At 41.5% G+C, this 21599-nt stretch overlaps 1 protein-coding gene across 2 annotated transcripts in view; it reads left to right on the top strand.

The window, feature by feature from the left end:
* The window catches only part of LPAR2 (lysophosphatidic acid receptor 2), a 105005-nt gene that overhangs the window by 26530 nt on the left and 56876 nt on the right, over nucleotides 1–21599 (top strand). The window contains exon 1 of one of the 2 annotated variants that reach the window (XM_089651756.1): nucleotides 10254–10404. The exons of the other annotated variant lie outside the window; for it this stretch is intronic. The gene's annotated coding sequence lies outside the window, so the exon portion shown is untranslated. Of the gene's footprint in view, nucleotides 1–10253; nucleotides 10405–21599 lie in introns of those variants that run through there. 2 annotated transcript variants of the gene reach the window in all.

The following is a 21599-nucleotide window of genomic DNA, read 5'->3' as shown; positions in this document are numbered from 1 at the left end:
TCTTTTCCATTTCAGTGATCGTATGACAAGATCCAATATCTAGGCATCTACCCCACTCCTGAAATGTCTACTGCTTTTGCTGTGAATTATCCTCCATGCGTGTCTCGTCTCCGTAATTTGCTTAAAATATGGTGAACGTATCCATTTTCATTTCTGGGTAGAGCTACGGGGGTTAAGATGAATATCTTGCCCAAACTCTTTTACCTTTTTAGAGCTCTCCTGATTAATGTTTCTAAATCTTACCTTGACCATTTTTAAATAGAGGTTAATAACTTTATTTGGGAAAACAAACAACCTCGATTTGCCTCTCTTGTCTTATATAAGCCTCAATGCTCTGGGGGCTTGGGACTTCCCAATTTCTGGCTGTACGTTTTGTCCGCTCGTTTCTCCCAGATAGTCCAATGGTCCACAGTTAAATCTAAAGTACCCTGGGTTTGCTTTGAAGCCCAATCGATATGTCCATTTTGTATCCCAGGACTTTTGTGGACCTCTATTATCTCCGCACGTCTGCTTTCTCCCCATAACACCATTGTATTTCACTCATTGACCCTCTGGTCACATTATAAAACCAAATTGGGTTTGGTATCCCTTGTTCACACCGGGTCCTCCTTTTTTGGTAATCCGAATTTTGCCACTGCTTTTTCTTCACCAGTCAAATATAGATGGTGGTATGATAAGGATTGTTGCTGTATTGTCTCCCGTTATATTGTAAAGCGCTGAGCAAACTGTTGGCGCTATATAAATCCTGTATAATAATAATAATAATAAAAAAGCCCTTATTAAATTATCTGATTTTGAAATAGGGGGTTCATTTGTCTCCTTTAACCAATTGCAGGCCCAATATAATACCCCAAATCAAGAACTGTACCACTACCTACAAATTCGCCACTTTTTTTATTTTATTGGGCAGCACAGTGCCTAAGTGGTTAGCACGTCCTCCTGGCAGTACTAGGGTCGCCGGTTTGAATCCCAAACACGACACCACCTGCCTGGAGTTTGCATGTTCTCCCTGTGCCTGTGTGGGTTTCCTACAGGTACTCCGGTTTCCTCCCACATTCCAAAGACATGCTGGTAAGTTAATTGGCTCCTGTCTAAATTGGCCCTAGTATGTGTATGTATGAATGTGAGTTAGGGACCTTAGATTGTACCCCCCTTGAGGGTTAGGACTGATGTGAATGTACAGTATATATGTAAAGCACTGCATAAATTGACAGCACTATATAAGTACCTAAAATAAATAAATACATTTCACAACATGGCCTGTCCCCTTCCTCTGCTATCACATTTTTTGAACGTATCTGTCGTGACTCACCCAGAGGTAGAGGCCTTTTATCAGACCTATACCGCTCTTTTTTAGAGACTTACTTTGCTGCCTTACTTCTATACAGGAACAAATAGGAAGCAGACTGTAATGTAACATTTTCTGCTGAGGACTGGGACACCATGTTGGATAATATTCGCAAAAGCACTAAATCCCTTGCAGTCCGGGAAACAGCCTTCATGGTTCTTACCGGATGGTACTATACTCCTTCCAGACTGCATGCTATCTTCCCTGGGGTCTCAGGTTTCTTTTTCCGAGGTTGTAATCTCCATGGTACCTTCACACATGTATTTTGGGAGTGCACCCATCTCTCTGCAGTATGGAGAAAGGTCTCGGAATTTGCCTCTTCATTGGTGGAATCACATATTGACCTATCTATGCAGACATGCCTGCTTGGTTCCCCCATTCCGGGTGTCTTGGCTGGTAGAGCGTGATTGATTCACACTATATCTGTATCTACTCTCTGGGCGATTGCTCTACACTGGAAGTCAGCTACAGTCCCCTTATCTTCTGTATTGAGGAGAATTGATATGGTTATGCTTATTATGGAACATATACATTATACCTTACAAGATAGAATGCATTTATTTAATAGCAAATGGGATGATTGGAAACTTTACTGTCATATATATTGGTAGACTAACTTATATATTCATTTGTACTTTAATTTTCCCATCTTTTGATACAACGTTATCTAGCCAACTTTTTGTGTGCTTCTTCTTAGTTATTTTCTTACATGCTGCGAATTTCTCTATTTGAAATTCGTTGTACTCTTGATTATACTCGCGTGATTTGTAACTCGATATTGATTTTTTTGTACAATAAAAAGATTGTAAACAAAAAAAAATCTCATTCACATATACAGAAAAAAAAAAAACTTTTAAAGGACTAGTAGCATGCATGCATGTTCAAGCAAAAAGTCTGTTTTGAAAATTCTGTAAAAAAATTAGGTTGCTTTGGGATTATTACTTGTAGCTAATACAGGCGCTCAGTCATTCAAAAAAAATTAAATAAAAAAAGCATTCTTCGTGTGTATAGGCAACTGTGAACTGTGGAATAAAAATTAACTAGTAATAGACACAAGGGTTATGTAACAGATTTTATCTGCATCTTTATCAGCCACTGGAGTGGAAATAACTAATGGAAAACAGTCTGTTAATTCAGCTTCTGTGGAATTACTCACCAGCAATTTACCGTTTCACAGTCACTTCCACCCCACTTAGCTAGAATTGATTCTTGGACTGTGGGACAGTTCAGTCAAAAAGGAGGAAGTTGAAGCTGCAAATTTAAAAATGAGTGTAGCGCTTCAAACTACGAATAAATAATTGATAATGTGCAAAGAATCAAAGTTAAAATACTACAATCACTGTTGTGACTAGTGAAAGTGATAACAAATATATGCATATGCATGCATATAACTCCATGACAAATAATAGTGCTGGGGTCACCTAAGTGACCTAAATAAGTGACACACACAAAAATAAATCATGAATAAATTAGAAAACGTGATAGTGTCACTTCAAATCTCATAAATAAACATATAAAACACTCTAATAGTCCATCAAATGTAGAAATAAGTGTTTCTTAAAAACATGCAACTTGCAATTTGTGATTCATTTGTGAAAGTGCCAGCACACTTTTTCCACTCCAGCTGCAGTGCCTCCTCACCTCCTATATGTGACCCCAAAGGGCCAAAAAGCATTCAGGATCACCCTGGATCCTTCACATCACCGGCTAATAGATCTCCTCCTTCAATATCTCTCCAGCAAGCCTCCAGGATCACCTAAGATCCCCTGATAATGATCCTCCTCCAATACCTTTCCACTGCAATCTCCAGGACCCTCTGTATAGGTACTCTGCAGAATATATTACTCACCATACCAGTGAGCAATAAAAGAGATCCTCCATAGTGCAGTATTTTTAAGCAAGACTGTCCTTTAATTGAATCAGAAATACACTCACATATCAGTGCAGTTCCCTTCCTCTTGCTGTGTGTGGGTATGCTGCATCCATGCGGTACTTCCTGGGTGTACTAAGATGGTGTCCTACACCGGAAGTGCGTCACCTTGCACCGGAAGCTGCGTATCGGCGTACCCAATGTGAAGGATCCAGGGTGATCCTGAATGCTTTTTGGCCCTTTGGGGTCGCATAAAGGAGGTGAGGAGGCACTGTCTTGCTTAAAAATACTGCACTATGGAGGATCTCTTTTATTGCTCACTGGTATGGTGAGTAATATATTCTGCAGAGTACCTATACAGAGGGTCCTGGAGATTGCAGTGGAAAGGTATTGGAGGAGGATCATTATCAGGGGATCTTAGGTGATCCTGGAGGCTTGCTGGAGAGATTTTGAAGGAGGAGAGCTATTAGCCGGTGATGTGAATGATCCAGGGTGATCCTGAATGCTTTTTGGCCCTTTGGGGTCGCATAAAGGAGGTGAGGAGGCATTGCAGCTGGAGTGGAAAAAGTGTGCTGTTACTTTCACGAATGAATCACGAATTGCACGTTGCATGTTTTTAAGAAACACTTATTTCTACATTTGATGGACTATTAGAGTGTTTTATATGTTTATTTATGAGATTTGAAGTGACACTATCACGTTTTCTAATTTATTCATTATTTATTTTTGTGTGTGTCACTTATTTAGGTCACTTAGGTGACCCCAGCACTATTATTTGTCATGGAGTTATATGCATGCATATGCATATATATTGTTATCACTTTCACTAGTCACAACAGTGATTGTAGTATTTTAACTTTGATTCTTTGCACATTATCATTTATTTATTCTTAGTTTGAAGCGCTACACTAATTTTTATATTTGTCACACTGGTTTGGTATCAGGTTTGAGTGTTAGCAGCTAGCGATTTGGGCTTGCTTCGTTATCAGCGCAGGAGGTTTCTTTGTTAATATTGAAGCTGCAAATTGTTGCAGAACTTCAACTCTTCTGACGAGGAGATGACGAATGAAACTAAACCTGAGAAGGCCTTTGAAGCTAAACCTGGAAGAACCAGAGAAACTAAAATCAGGAGAACCAATGAAACTAAAGCCGGTAGGACCAATAAATCCGATAAAACTGGGAGGACCAATGAAGCTAAAACTTGGAAGACAAATTAAACTAAACCCAGAAACACTGATGAAATTAAATCTGGGAGAACCAACAAACCTAAACCTTGAAGGACCAGGGAATCTAAACCTGGAAGTACCTATTAAACCAAACCTGGAAGGACGAATAAAACTAAACCCATGAGAGCCAATGAAATTAAAACCCAGGAGGGCCATTGAAACTTTACCACTGGGGATCAATAATTCTAAACCTGAAAGGACCAAAGAAACAAACCCCAGTGAGGACCAGTATAACTACACCTAAAAGACCCAGTGAAGCTAAACCTGGAAAAAAACAATGAAGCCAAACCTGGGAGTACCATTCTGGAAATCTGGATCTGGAAGGACCAATAAAGCTAATCTCGGAAACCCCAATAAAACCAAACATGGAAAGACATTGGCGAACCAATGATACTAAGCCTGGGAGAGCCAGGGCAATTGAAACTGGATATACCAATGAAGCCAAATCTGGATAGACCAATAAAACTAAACCGATAATGATCAATGAAACTAAACCTGGGATGACTATTCTTATGGGAACACCACGTATTTTAGGCTTGGACCAGGAAAGCTGAATCCAGGAGTTCCAGTGAAAGTAAACCTGGTAGGACCAGGAAAACTAAACCTGGAAGGAAAGTGAGGCTAAACCTTAATGGACCAAAAAACCTACACCTTTTAAGAGCTAAAGCTGGCCATGCATGGGACATTTTTTTTTATTTGTTCAACCAGCAGACTGAACAAAAAACTAATTAGATTCCTCCATCCACCCTTTCTCCCCAAGGGGTTATTGTATTCTGACAGCGGGGATATTTCTCTTTTGAGGGAGTCCTCCCCACGGGACTGTTTTCCAGCAATCCTGTTCGAGAGAAGTCAATCATTAAATCAACTTCTGTCAAGCAGGAACAGCAAGAGATGGATTGAAATTCAACTGGTCCCTGTTGAACCAGCCAATTTTCAATCCATCTATGGTCAGCCTAAACCCAGGAGGAATACATCTGGAAAAGACAATGAATTTAAACCTGGGAGGACCAGTTAAACTAAGGCAAGCCATAGATGATACAATGTTCTTTCCTTCCATCACAGGTTGATGGGGATGTGTTATTGCATTCTGCTTCTGTGCTGGTAGAACACAATGATCACAGCTAGCGGCTATAGCTTTATTAGAAGCTTACCTGTAGGAAAAAATACAAATTCGAAGTTTACTACCACTTTAAAATGTATGTCTTGGCAAAATGTAAACAAATACACATTTACAGCACATCTCTGCATCTCTGGGGTGGGAGCTGAACTTGGCAGAAGTGGCTACCTGTCAAAAATATGGAACCTGCAACCAGGGAAAAAAAAAATGTGGGAAAGCCCTTTTTAAGTGAAGTTCTGTTTTAAAAAGATGTACAGATACCTGCTGAAAAAAACAGTGAGCTCCAAACTTGTTGTTTGCAATGACACAACGTAATGCTCTGTTGCACTGGAGTCCAAGCAGCGATGTTTGCCATGCCCAGTTTTCCCCTGGGAACTACATAGATACATAGTTAGTCTGGCTGAAAAAAGACCATCCAGTTCAACCATTTAAAAAAAAAAAAAAAAGTTATAATCCTATACCCACAGTTGATCCAGAGGAAAGCAAAAAAACCCAGCAAAGCATGATCTCATTTTCTCCTGCAGAGGAAAAAATTCCTTCCTGATCCTCTGAGAGGCAATCGGATATTCCCTGGATCAACGTTACCTATAAATGTTAGTATCCAGTTATATTCTGTGTATCTAGGAAAGAATCCAGGACTTTTTTAAAGCAATCCACTGAACTGGCCAGAACTAACTCTTGAGGGAGTCTATTCCAAATTTCCACAGCTCTTACTGTGAAGAAACCTTTCCGTGTTTGGAGATTACATTTATTTTCCTCCAGACGTAAAGAGTGCCCCCTTGTCCTCTGTGATGACCTCAGGGTGAATAGCTCTACACCGAGTTCACTATATGAACCACTGATGTATTTATACATGGAGATCATATCCCCCTTATGTATTTATACATGGAGATCATATCCCCCTTATGAATTATACATGGAGATCATATCCCCCCCTTATGTATTATACATGGAGATCATATCCCCCCTTATGTATTTATACATGGAGATCATATCCCCCTTATGAATTATACATGGAGATCATATCCCCCCTTATGTATTATAGATGGAGATCATATCCCCCCCTTATGTATTATACATGGAGATCATATCCCCCCTTATGTATTATATATGGTGATCATATCCCCCCTTATGTATTATATATGGTGATCATATCCCCCCTTATGTATTATACATGGAGATCATATCCCCCCTTATGTATTATACATGGAGATCATATCCCCCCTTATGTATTATACATGGAGATCATATCCCCCTTATGTATTATACATGGTGATCATTTCCCCCCCTTATGTATTATACATGGAGATCATATCCCCCCTTATGTATTATACATGGAGATCATATCCCCCTTATGTATTATACATGGTGATCATATCCCCCCTTATGTATTATACATGGAGATCATATCCCCCCTTATGTATTATACATGGTGATCATATCCCCCCTTATTTATTATACATGGAGATCATATCCCCCCTTATGTATTATACATGATGATCATATCCCCCCCTTATGTATTATACATGGAGATCATATCCCCTTTATGTATTATACATGGAGATCATATCCCCCTTATGTATTATACATGGAGATCATATCCCCCCTTATGTATTATACATGGAGATCATATCCCCCCTTATGTATTATACATGGAGATCATATCCCCCTTATGTATTATACATGGTGATCATATCCCCCCCTTATGTATTATACATGGAGATCATATCCCCCCTTATGTATTATACATGGAGATCATATCCCCCTTATGTATTATACATGGAGATCATATCCCCCCTTATGTATTATACATGAGATCATATCCCCCCTTATGTATTATACATGAGATCATATCCCCCCTTATGTATTATACATGAGATCATATCCCCCCTTATGTATTATACATGGTGATCATATCCCCCTTATGTATTATACATGGAGATCATATCCCCCCTTATGTATTATACATGGAGATCATATCCCCCCTTATGTATTATACATGTTGATCATATCCCCCCTTATGTATTATACATGGTGATCAGATCCCCCCTTATGTATTATACATGGTGATCATATCCCCCTTATGTATTATACATGGAGATCATATCCCCCCTTATGTATTATACATGGAGAGCATATCCCCCTTATGTATTATACATGGAGATCATATCCCCCCTTATGTATTATACATGGTGATCATATCCCCCCTTATGTATTATACATGGTGATCATATCCCCCTTAATCTCCTCTTCTCAAGAGAGAATAAATTCAGTTCCTCTAATCTTTCCTCATAGCTGATCTCCTACAAAATACCTCTCCCCTGTGTAAGGCTAGGTTCACATATGCAGTTTGTGTTTGATACGTTTCTGCAGTGCGTTTTTGCCGCTTTTTTTGATGCGTATTGCATTTCTTTTCCTTGTTGCTAGGCCGATTTAAATTGTAGCAAAAACGCAATTCTATAGAATTGAAAAAAAAAAGTACCGAGGTTACGGCTGATTTCTTCAGCCATAAGCCCGGTAAACCACTTGAAAACCTCAACATTTATATACGTATTGTGGTCTTCAAGTTGTTAGACCCAACATTTTCGAGCAGAAAAATGCTTGACGCTCCTAAACACAGCGATTAGGTGCATCAAGCATTTCTAAGTGTAATTTTTTTCTAGTGTTATGGGGAAAAACACTTATAAACGTAAACTCACCTAAAACACGTGTACAATATGCTCCATATGAACTTTTTTTTTGCTGCTTTTTCTGCCTGCAGTGCTGGCATTTTTTTGTGCTGTCTAGTGTGCATGGACCCTTTATCGTCACTGTGGTTAAAAACGACTGTCGATATGACCCCACTAAGGCTAGGTTCACACCTAATCAGTTAGCGTTTGATCTGTTTCTGCAATGCGTTTTTGCCGCATTTTTGATGCGTTTTGCTTTTTTTTTTTTCTTGTTAGGCAGATTTAAAACGCAAAACGCAGCAAAAACACACTACATGCTTTTCTGCAGCGTTTCCATTGAAGTCTATAGAACCTAGAACGCTACTTTTTGCGTTGAAAAAAATCCCTGACCCTTTCCAAAAAACGCACCAGGTGAAAGCGGGGAGATGTGGACCTGTCCCATAGGAAATCATAATAAATGGACTATAGTGAATTTCTGCAAAACGCTGCAGAAAACTCTTGGGTGTGAACCTAGGGGAAGGATTGAAAAATTAAATGAATGCGTTCTTAAAACAAAACATTTCTAACAATTTTTCTAGCATGTGGCCAGCTTAAAATGGAACTAAACCCTCTCAATCATTATTAACTATTATTAATCTTTCTTCTGCTAGTATTAGTAAATAGGATAGTATGTTAAAAAAAATTTTAACATTTCTTCAGTTGCTTCCTGGTTTCTGGCCTAGGCCAAATTGATGTCATACATCCCAGGAATCTTCATGAGCATTGTTGTAAATTCTTTATTCCCAAGATGCCTGCTGCACTTGTGAATGAGCCTTTAGTTGCTTCCGGCAGAACTCTTGGGTCTTGTTCAAGTTGGGGGGGGGGGTTTAAAACGCTGCGGTCTTACCGCCCCCATTCTCTACCCTTTAGCTGCAGCCAAAGGTGTACACATGCCACAGCAGAAATTACACCCAATGTTACTTTTTTGGGGTGCTACGGCCTGTCAATCGAGACCCATTCCAGCATATGGGGCAACTTTCCAAGTTCCCCGCAACTGCATGCTTCTGCAGGGTCCAAGGTGTGAGGGGAGGCAGGGGGTGAGAGATCACCACACCGCCTGTTTAACCCCTTGTTTTCTGTACTGCACAAGTCACTTGCAGAGCGGCCTCATTAACTTGTATGGGTCATGCTTGGAAGGTGCTACACCCACCAACCATGACAGGGCGTAGGAGCCGGCACTACAGAGGAGACATCTACTTATGCGGCTCTTGCTCCCTACTACAGCTCCAACTTTACAAGTAGTCCCTCTCCATTGCACTCTGTTTCATGCTGTTGGATGGTGGGTCAGCAAGCCCAGATCGTGATCTACCAGTCACCTGTCTGAGATCTAATGGTAGATCACCATCTACTGGTTGCTGACCCCCGTTCTAGTGTGAACTGGGGCTAAAAAAGCATTGGTGCTCAGACACAATGTACTTGTGCTTCAGTAGCAGAGACGTTCACCTTCTTAAGTTCCCTATAAACCATGTTCAAGGGATTATTTCAACCCAAACATGCAGACTAAAGCCCCATATACACGATCAGAATAAAAGTACTGCTTTTAAAGTGATCGTACGATAATCTGATCGTTACTACACAGCAATCGTCCAAGGGAAATTTTTATTGTACGATACCGGATCATACGATTTTCCTTTTAACCAGTACAGTAGTCGTCTGAAAATACAATACAAATACATTACATTCTTCAGAGTTTTTATTCCGTTGTTAAAGAATTTTTGTAACTTTAGTAACCTCTTCAATGTTGATATGAGGCTAGCATGCAGAAAAAAAATGAACGATCATTCGTCCGATATTCTAAAGGTGTATAGGGGGCTTAATCTGGCTTCATATCAATGTAGAGAAGTAAACACGCTTGTGCATTTCACGCTTTGTGTCATCCTCACCTGGCAGGAGTGTGTTAACTGTAACCTGAGTGGGAAGGTATAGTCCTCCAACAAGGTGAGGTCCTCCTTCCTGTCACACCTTGTTAGTGGCAGGTATTTGGTAGGAGTCATTGCTGGAGTTACAGGTAGTGGCTTGTAGATCAGGAGTAAGATGGTGTTCTGCAGAGGGGGAGGACAGCCTGCTGTACACTCATGGAAGCAGTAAGGGAACAGAGGGCATCAACGGGCTGACATTGGCAGAAGTGTACAGAGGTAAGATGTTGGCTCTTCTGGGCTTCGGGATTTATGGAAGACGGACATCTGACTATAAAAAAGGAAGCAGTACATTATGTGACATAGGTCATTCGGGAGGGGCAGGTATAAGAAGGACTGAGATGAATAGAAACGGCAGGGAACGGCTTCAGAAAGCTGCTTATATCAGCAGCTGAACCTTCTAATCAGATGAGATCTTATGGAAAAGAGACGGTAGGATCATGAAGTAATGTAGGATCAATGTAATCTTTTATAACCGAGACATGCATGACTTTAAAGGTTGCTGAAACTTGGAATGATCCAGAAGCAGACCGTACAGAAATGTTCTTGTAGTCTGATTGCTTTTCTCCTTTTGTTTTTTGGACTGGTTGCCTTTTATTCAGTTCATTAGCCATTTGTTGAAGGTGGTAAAAGTATAATTTCCTGTCCTGGTTGCAAAAGCTGCAAGGCCTGTCCTTCATAGGTGAAGACCAGCCTACAGACAGAGGTTGACTTTTCTAAAAAAAAAAATTGCAGAGTGTGGGCATAAACACAAACTAACTCAGCTGACCCTATAGGAAAGTTTTTGTATTCTAATTGCTTTTCTCGTTTTGTTTTTTTTGGACTGGTTGTCTTTTATTCACTTTATTACCCGATTGTTGAAGAAGGTAAAGGCATAATTTACTGTTGTGGGTGCAAAAGGTGTAAGGCCTGGCCAGCATAGGTGAAGACCAGCCTATAGCTAGAGGTTGACTTTTCTAAAAACTGGGTTGTTTAATAGGAAAAAGCCTAGGGGTGCCCATGGACCACCCTGCGTGTTTATAAATCCAGACCCAGCCTGACTACCCTCTGGCATGAACGTTGCATGGTGTGGGCATAAACACAAACTAACTCAGCTGACCCTATAGAAATGTTTTTGCATTCTAATTGCTTTTCTCGTTTTGTTTTTCGGTCTGGTTGTCTTTTTTCACTTTATTATCCAATTGCTGAAGAAGGTAAAGGCATAATTTACTGTTGTGGTTGCCAAAGATGTAAGGCCTGGCCAGCATAGGTGAAGACCAGCCTACAGCTAGAGGTTGACTTTTCTAAAAACTGGGCTTATTTAATAAGGAAAAGCCTAGAGGTGCCCATGGACCACCCTGCGTGTTTAGAAATCCAGACCAAATCTGACTACCCTCTGGCATGAACTTTGCATGGTGTGGGCATAAACACAAACTAACTCAGCTGACCCTATAGAAATGTTTTTGCATTCTAATTTCTTTTCTCGTTTTTTTTTTTTTGGTCTGGTTGTCTTTTATTCACTTTATTATCCAATTGTTGAAGGAGGTAAAGGCATAATTTACTGTTGTGGGTGCAAAAGGTGTAAGGCCTGGCCAGCATAGGTGAAGACCAGCCTATAGCTAGAGGTTGACTTTTCTAAAAACTGGGTTTGTTTAATAGGAAAAAGCCTAGGGGTGCCCATGGACCACCCTGCGTGTTTAGAAATCCAGCCACAATGGGGTTGTTTACTTAAACTGGAGAGTAAAATCTAGTGCAGCTCTGCATAGAAACCAATCAGCTTTCAGATTTGTTTTCAAAGCTTAATTGAACAAGCTGAAGTTAGAGGCTGATTGGCTACCATGCAAAGTTGCACCAGATTTTTCACTCTCCTATTTAATAAATCAACCCTAATCTGTACTACCCTCAGGTATGAATGTTGCATGATGATGGCATGCAAACTAACTTAGCTGACTCTACAGAAATGTTTTTGCATTCCAATTGCTTTTCTCCTTTTATTTTCTGTACTGGTTGCCTTTCATTCAGTTTACTACCCAGTTGCTGAAGTTACTTCCATTTACTTTACTTTCATTTACTGTCCTGCTCGCAAAAGTCGCAAGACCTGGCCAGCATAGGAGAACTCCAGCCTACAGCCAGAAGGACAGAAGTTGACTTTTCCAAAAACTGGGTTTATTTAATAAGGAAAAGCTTAGGGGTATCCATGGACCTCCAGAGGCGTTAGGAAATGCAGATGCAGTTTGACTACCCTCAGGCATCAATGTTGCATGGCGCAGACCTAAGCAAAATCAACTGGGCCAGCAGAACATTCGTGATTAATTCTACTAAAGGTTGGTGGGAGAGGAGTAGCGCAGCTCAGGAAGATGTTGCTGAACATTCATGTTTTATTCTAATAGGGGGGTGGAGGGGCAGTAAGATGATGTTAGATATAGATATTTTAGTGGTGGTATGAGAATGACAAGAACAACTGAAACATATTTTATAACATTTACGATTGGCATTCCACCAAGAGTCACAAGACCTAGCCAGCATAAGGGAATGCTGGTCTATAGCCAGAAGGACAGCGGTTGACTTGAAAACTGGGTCTATTTAATAAATAAAAGCTTAGGGGGGGCAATAGACCTCCAAGAGCTTTATAAAACGGACAAGCAATTTGACTACCATCAGCCATCAACGTTGGATGGTGCATACTTAAACACAATTGATTGGATCAGCAGAGTATTCGTGATTAGGGTGGAGGAGTAGCGCAGTATATTTCAGTGGTGGTTGGGGAACAACTTCAGTAGCAGCTAGAACATGTTTTTGCTAAATTTATAATTGGCATTCCACCAAAGAGTGGTTGGTCCATGTGCATCTGTTCGGACTAAGAGATGGTGGTTGGCAAAGAGTGGTGGTTGGCAAATACAGCCAACAGTCAGGTAGCTGCTTTCTAGTTTCTATGGGAAGTTTAGATATTTATTTAGAATGAATGGTTACTGGTTTGGCAAATTAATGGAATGAACCAGTTTGCGCTTACCTACACTCTAGTGGACAGAAATTGTATGTTATGAGTTTTTCTTAAAATGCAGGCAGAGGTCTAGAGCTGGTAATGTCAGTTGGATCATTTCTGTATACTCCGTGATAGGATGGAAGCTTGTTCTCATGACCTGTCAAAGTCATTTTCTTGAGCATTTTTATTCTCCCATTCATTAAACATGGGCAAGGTGACAGTGTCTGTTAAAAGCATCCCTTATTTATTCTCTTCACTCGTGCTCTTTTGCTGCCCAACAGTCGGCACCAGGGGCAGACTGACAACTCATGGGGCCCCCAGGCAATAGGGGATCATGGGGCCCCTGTGTCCTTGCCCAAACTCAAAAAAGCCTATGAAAAAGGTACCAGGGGCATCTCATGGGGCCCCCTACTGACCCCGGCCCTCGGGCAATGCCCAAGTTTCCAAATGGTCAGTCCGCCCCTGGTCGGCACTAAATTCAACAATTGTGACCGTGTTTGGGGCTAGCAATTGGCTGCAGGGCCCTGACACCATCACAGAGGAACAGGTCTCATACTCCTTCATACATGGAAGTGTCAGGTTGACTCATGGTGGAGCAAGGAGCTGTGAGCAACAAAGTGACAGCATCTTTTTCTGATGCACATTTGTAAAGCACACCAATTTATTATTTGTTGATTAACATTAAAGCAGCAGTAAGGCTTTGGGTATTTGTGTGTTAATGCTTGGTATAAGGCATTATACTGTGTGTATGTATGTATATATATATATCTATAAAAGAATCTATTACATAGGTGAGTGCTGGCGATATCTGGGGAGCAGCTAGCACACAAGGTGAAGGTAGCAATCCCCTACAATAGTATATGTAAGAAAGTGCAGCGCTAAAATATATATATATATATATATATATATATATATATATATATATATATATAAAGCGGAACGGTAGAGTGCAATACATAAAAGTGCAAAAAAATTAGTAAATGCGAAATCTAGAAATCAAACAATATGGTAAAGTGCATCATGAATGTAATGAGCTGAGTGAAGCAGTAAAGTGCATCAAGTAAAAGCATGAAAACATCAGCTAAACAGATTAATATATAACATTGTGGTAGTTTTGGAATTTCTCTTTTAGACTCCATTCACACTTGCGTGACTCCAAAGTCACACTGGAAATCATGCGGCTTTGGAGTCGCACAAGTGTGAATTGAGTCTAGAAGTCCAGCGACTTTGATGTGACTTTGAATGCCACTTTGATCCAGCTTTACACACTCTGGATGAAAGTCGCATCAAAGTAGTGAAGGCACCTTTTCAAAGTTGTTTTGACTTTTAAGTCGCACCAATTTGAACAAGTGCCATTGAAAAGAATGGGCTGTGACTTGTCATGTGACTTTGATGTCCAAAGTTGCATGACAAGTCACACAAGTATGAAAGGAGCCTTCAGAGAAACAACCAAAATAAAAGGTCCCGAAATAGGTTATGCAATGGTCATTAGATAATGAACAAAAATTCAGCGCTCACAGGATACAGAATGGGATGGTGATAAAGGGTGTTGTAGAAGGAAAAATGGGAAATAGGTTATGTATTATATACCGGTTTGTAGAACATTTATAGGGAAAAAAGAAGGATCCGTGTTTCTTTAGCAGCTAGTTGGATGTTTAAGTGCCTGTTCATATATATGCGGATTGGATCTGGTTGGAACCGCATCCAATCCGCATGACATGTGAAAAAAACATTGCTTCCTATAGTGCCTGTTCACATATGTATGGTGCGCTGGTGGTGCGGGTTCAGTGCGGTTTTAAAAGGAGTTCTGTCCGATTTCTGAGCAGTGCAGTTCGGTTCAGGTGCTGATTACAGGCTATTGACTTCTATGGGAACCGTTTCTAAACTGCATGTGTGTGAACAGGATAAAAACCTGAGCTAATCTTGTCCTGAACCTGATATAAACCTGACCTGAACCTGTGAACAACTACTGTATCAATTAACTGAAACCTGAGCTTCAATCCGCACCGCACATGTGTGAATCAGATCTAATGCTTATCGCCGGACATATAAAAACTGATCCCTTGCAGTGGGGCTGTGGCCATGCTGTGGGGTAAATGGGTCATTTATATCTATCAGAACAGTAAAAGGAAATATACTTACCTGATCCTCCACTCCTCCCCACAGCTAGACCCCTCAGCTTACACACACACACTCTCTCTTTCTCTCTCTCAGTCTATAGTCCTGGCATCATCAAAACCAGAACAGGGTCCATAGCCCTGCTGTGGATGTAAGAACACCTAGGGGCAATCCACTGCTGAATCATGGGGGAGCACCATCTGCCATGGGAGTGGAGGATCAGGTAAGTAAAACTGTTTCTCCTCTCCCCTAGAGAAAATGAGCTGTTAAACCTTGCAGTGCAGACACAGCCCCAATGCATGGGCTATTTTTTTTTTCTGCATGGAGTTGGCCTTTAACTGCTTCCCTGTCGTCCTTTAACAGAACTTCTGCTACAGGGTTGCAGGGCTGTGCAAAATCATGTATATTTATGTGATTTTGCATCTCTGGGTAGAGGGCGCTCCGTGCTACCTGTGCCGTCATTGGCGTCCTCAGCTGTTTATCACCGGGTCCTGGCCGGAGATTAAACACCGACACCCGGCGATTGCCGAGGAACAGTGAAAGGAGAAGGGTCCGCGTGTAAACAACACAGATCTCTCCCCTGTCAGCAGGAACACTGCTTTGTATTGCTCTGCACAGCAATACAAAGCAGCTTGTCGTCTACACAGTAAAACACACACAGCACACTATGTAAAACAGCACACACATTAGTACTGATCACTGTATTCGTGCCTTTAGGATGTCAGTGGCAGTTAGTCAGTTCCCACCCAGTGGCAGAATGCCTGCCACAGTCCCACAGTCCCACTATAAGTCACTGATTGCCGCCATTACTAGTATAAAAAAATGTTCTTTACATTCCAGTGTATATATATACCGCCATTTGTAAACGCTATAACTTTCACGTAAACCAATTCATTTACACGTATTGGGATTTTTTTTAGCAAAGACATGTACCAGAATACATTTTGGCCTAAATGTATGACGAAACTTATTTTTTTTATTTTTTTTTTAATGGACATGTTTAATAGTAAAAAGTCAAAAATATTAGTTCTTTTTTCAAAATTATCAATTTTTTTTTGTTTATAGCGGAAAAAAATAAAAAAACCACACAGGCGATCAAATACCACCAAAAGAAAGCTCAATTTTTGGGAAACAAAAGGACATAAATTTCATTTGGCTGCAGTGCTGCATGACCGCGCAATTGTCAGTTAAAGTAACGCAGTGCCATATCACAAAAAGATGGCCTGGTCAGGAAAGGGGGGGGGGGGGTAAATCCTCTGCAGGGCAAGTGGTTAAGTTTCCTTTTTTTTACCTACATTAGAAAGTAACTGGTAGGATCAAACTGAGTGCTGTGGACCGTGTTCCCTCCCCAGGTTATAGAGCCCCGCTGTGCCTCACTGCTGCAGACGCAGAACCACAAGCTGGCCAAACCCGTTACATGGTTGAAGCGTACCGCCATTGATGTGCATATAAATAGCTGGACTGAAAAGGATGATTCACCTCCGTGGTCACCGAGTGTGCAGATGAAACAAATACTACTCTATTTGCATGTGAGTCAGTTCCTGATTCCAGTATGAAGTATAGGCATTCAGGGTAAACGTGCTATTAACCAGACACGCATGCATTGTCAGGAATAAACCAGCTTGTATGAAGATAATTGTATGGACTTAACCCCAGATTTGCTTACAAACTTATCTCCGCTGTGTAAGCTACTAAATGGTATGGCCTGTCTCCATATTGTTACTTGCTTCAGTGGCATCTCATTAAGATTACATAGTAATCAAACAACATTCTATTTTTTAAAGCAAGCTAATTAGGGATTTAGCTGTGCAGGAGATTGTTAAATCCTAGTACACATGATCAGGAAATCTAACGAAAAATACCTCTTTGGAAGGGATCCTGTGATAATCTGATTGGCAGTATACAGCTTTCGTCTGAAATTATTCGAAGGGATAAGCACGAAAAATGTTCTTGTACAATACCAGATTGTACAATGTTTGTTTATTTATTTATTTCAGGTACTTATATAGTGCTGTCATTTATGCAGTGCTTTACATATATATTGTACATTTACATCAGTCCCTAACCCTCAAGGGGTGTACAATCTAAGGTCCCTAACTCACATTCATACATATACTAGGGACAATTTAGACAGGATCCAATCCACCTACCAGCATGTCTTTGGAGTGTGGGAGGAAACTGCAGTACCTGGAGGAAACCCACACAGGGAGAACATGCCATGGCTGGGATTTGAACCAACAACTCTAGTACTGCCAGACAGAAGTGCTAACCATTTAGCCACTGTGTTGCCCCATTGCTTAACTAGCAGAAATACTACTACAGGGCAGCACGGGTGCACAACATCGTGTGTGTGTATATATATTTGTAAGCTCCAAGGATCAGGCCCTCCTAACCCCTCTTGTATCGAACTGTATTGTTGCTGTATTGTCTCCCATTATATTGTAAAGCTCTGAGCAGGGGGGGACTGACAACTCATGGGGCCCCCGGGCAATAGGGGATCATGGGGCCCCTGTGTCCTTGCCCACACTCAAAGCACACCCAAAAAGCCTATAAAAAAAGGTGCCAGGGGCATTTCATGGGGCCCCCTACTGACCCCGGGCCCTCGGGCAGTGCCCCAGTGCTCGAATGGTCAGTCTTCCCCTGGCACTGAGCAAACTGTTGGCGCTATATAAATCCTGTATAATAATAATTATTATTATTCAGGTTTTATATAGCGGCAACATTCTGCGCAGTTCTGCGCGCCCTACCCGCCCCTCCATTCTCGGCCTTGGCTGTCAATCACCGGGTCCCGGCCGGTGATTCCCCGCCGGCACCCAGTGATCACCATATATCTCCAACAGGGGAGAGACCTGTGTATAAATAACACAGATCTCTCCCCTGTCAGCTCCTGCACACTGCTTTGTATGGCTCTCCATAGCAGAGCCTTAAAAAGCATTGTCCTTACAGTGTAAAGCACTCACAAAGCACACAGTGAAACAGATCTCTCCCGTCAGCTCCTGCACACTGCTTTGTATGGCTATGCATAGCAGAGCCTTACAAAGCATTGTCCTTACAGTGTAAAGCACTCACACAGCACACAGTGAAACAACACATAGCACACAGTTAACCCTTTGATCGCCCCAGATGTTAACCCCTTCTTGTCCTGTGCCATTAGTACAGTGTCCGTTCTTTTTATTAACACTGATCACTGTATTGGTGTCACTGGGGATGTCAGTGACACCTAGTCTGTTCACCCCCAGTGTCAGAATGCCCGCCACAGTCCCGCTATAAGTCACTGATCGCCACCATTGCTAGTAAAAAAGAAAAAATTCTAGTGTATATATTGCCATTTGTAAACGCTACAACTTTCATGTACACCAATTACTTTACACCTATTGGGATTTTTTTTAGCTAAGACATGTCGCAGAATACATTAGGGCCTAAATTTATGATGAAATTTGATTTTTTAAATTTTATTTACTGGACATGTTTAATAGGAAAAAGTAAAAAATATTGTTTTTTTTCTCAAAATTGTCAGTCTTTTTTTGTTTATAGTGAAAAAACTCTAAACTAAAATACTCCTAACAGCTTTTTTTCCCTCTACATGCACTGTAAAAACCCGAACGCTCCTGTACGCTTCTGATCATTACTAAAACACTACTAAAAAATTATTAGCAGCATTTTTTTTATCCATCGTTTTCACAGCATTTTTTTTTTAGCTTAAAGAAAATGTTAGTGTGCATGGAGCCTCAATGTGCATTTGACCTGCATTATTGATGTGCATTTTCAATGCATTTTGCACTTAGGGTTTGGGATAGGTAGGTAACAGCCTTTGACCAAGCCTTGCTAATACCTGTTTTGATGCATTGCCATTGATTTCTGTGGGTCTCCCAACACACTAAAAAAGGACATGCTGGATTTTTTTTTATTCCTAACAATAACAAGGAAAGAAAAAAAATGTATGTATTTATTTTGTTATTACAGGTACTTACTTAGTGCCATCAGTTTACGCAGCGCTTTACATATATATTGTACATTCACATCAGTCCCTAACCCTCAAGGGACGTACAATCTAAGGTCCCTAACCCTCAAGGGGCGTACAATCTAAGGTCCCTAACCCTCGAGGGGCATACAGTCTAAGGTCCCTAACCCTCAAGGGGCGTACAATTTAAGGTCCCTAACCCTCAAGGGGCATACAATCTAAGGTCCCTAACCCTCAAGGGGCGTACAATCTAAGGTCCCTAACCCTCGAGGGGCATACAATCTAAGGTCCCTAACCCTCAAGGGGCGTACAATCTAAGATCCCTAACCCTCAAGGGGCGTACAATCTAAGGTCCCTAACCCTCAAGGGGCGTACAATCTAAGGTCCCTAACCCTCGAGGGGCGTACAGTCTAAGGTCCCTAACCCTCAAGGGGCGTACAATCTAAGATCCCTAACCCTCAAGGGGCGTACAATCTAAGGTCCCTAACCCTCAAGGGGCGTACAATCTAAGGTCCCTAACCCTCGAGGGGCGTACAGTCTAAGGTCCCTAACCCTCAAGGGGCGTACAATTTAAGGTCCCTAACCCTCAAGGGGCATACAATCTAAGGTCCCTAACCCTCAAGGGGCGTACAATCTAAGGTCCCTAACCCTCGAGGGGCATACAATCTAAGGTCCCTAACCCTTGAGGGGCGTACAATCTAAGGTCCCTAACCCTCAAGGGGCGTACAATCTAAGGTCCCTAACCCTCAAGGGGCGTACAATCTAAGGTCCCTAACCCTCGAGGGGCGTACAATCTAAGGTCCCTAACCCTCGAGGGGCGTACAGTCTAAGGTCCCTAACCCTCAAGGGGCATACAATTTAAGGTTCCTAACCCTCAAGGGGCATACAATCTAAGGTCCCTAACCCTCGAGGGGCGTACAATCTAAGGTCCTTAACCCTCGAGGGGCGTACAATCTAAGGTCCCTAACCCTCAAGGGGCGTACAATCTAAGGTCCCTAACTCACATTCATACACATACTAGGAACAGAAACAACACCTCCAACGCTCTAGAACCCAGAGCAAGGGTGGATAGATGGAAAAGGAACTTGTGGAAATTCGTCCACCAATGAATAAAGGTTGTGCGGCTCTAAATCAGGCTGGGGAAGCCCACCAGTACTGGAAACACCTATGCCCCTCCTCCTTTCCTGGGACTGCCCAGCCCAGTTGGGAGGGCTCAGTCTCAGTTCCATGGTATATATTATATATGGCAGAGGGCACTCATTGTTTTGTTAGCTCTGATGAAGAAGGGACCCCCTTCGAAATGCGTCAGCCAAACTTTGAGAGTCCACCCTCGAGATGTGACTCGCACTGGTTTTACACTTCAAATGTTCCTTTGAGGATCTTATACGCTTGTTTTACTTTTTTGTTTGTGAGTATAAATTTAATATTTAGTATATATATTCAGGGTAGCACAGTGGCTTAGTGGTTAGCACGTTTGACTTGCAGTAAATGGGTCATGGGTTTGATTCCCGACCATGGTGCCTTCTGCATGGAGTTTGTATGTTCTGCCTGTGTGGGTTTCATCCAGGTGCTCCAGTTTCCTCCCACACTCCAAAGACATGCTGGTAGGTTAATTGGCTCCTGTCTAAATTGTCCTAGTTTCATCCCTGGCCATGTGGGATTTCCTGCATGGTAGGGGTTGCTAAGAGAATTCATGGAAAAAGTTCCTTACAAGTGATGGTCCATGCAATTGCCAAGGGTCGGATGCGACTGAATAGATAGATATATATTTAATAAAATCACAATTTACTGAGGTAATGCGCAAGGTTGGTGTGCTTTCTTTTTGTTTGACTTTGCAATACACATGTTAGGGCCAATTTAGACAGGAACCAATTAACCTACCAGCATGTCTTTGGAGTTTGGGAGGAAAGCAGGGTTCCCAGAAGGAACCCACACAGGCACAGGGAGAACATGCAAACTGCAGGCAGGTACCATAGTGCCATGGTTGGGATTCGAACCCTAGTGCTACCATGTAATATGTACAAAACCCACTACCTTCCCCTTTTTAGACTTGCCCTTCTCCCCCAAATGTTTCACCTTTTCACTTTTAGAACATGGCACTATAAAATCCTTGTTTTGGTGTCTTACATTAATCTTTAAAATTTGTGGCTTAAAATGAATCCGTTTTAGAGACGTGTTTTAAACGTAAAAAGCATGTTATAAACTGGTTTAGAGATGACATAATAGTAATTGCAGTAGACCGTGGTCCCGTGGGACATATGGGGAACATGCTTGGCCAGGGATTCGCTTGTTCAGCGAAGTATCAGAAAAGTTCAAGTATCCCGGAAAAATATAATGTTGGCAACTCTTCTATGGGGCAGTGGAGACGGCCTC

Source organism: Staurois parvus, unplaced genomic scaffold (genome assembly GCF_062004578.1).
Source record: "Staurois parvus isolate SC_StPar_1 unplaced genomic scaffold, SC_StPar_1.0 ptg000662l, whole genome shotgun sequence".
NCBI classification, from domain to species: domain Eukaryota; kingdom Metazoa; phylum Chordata; class Amphibia; order Anura; family Ranidae; genus Staurois; species Staurois parvus.
The sequence above is the reverse complement of the archived record's forward strand: the minus strand, read 5'-3'. Positions and strand labels throughout refer to the sequence as shown.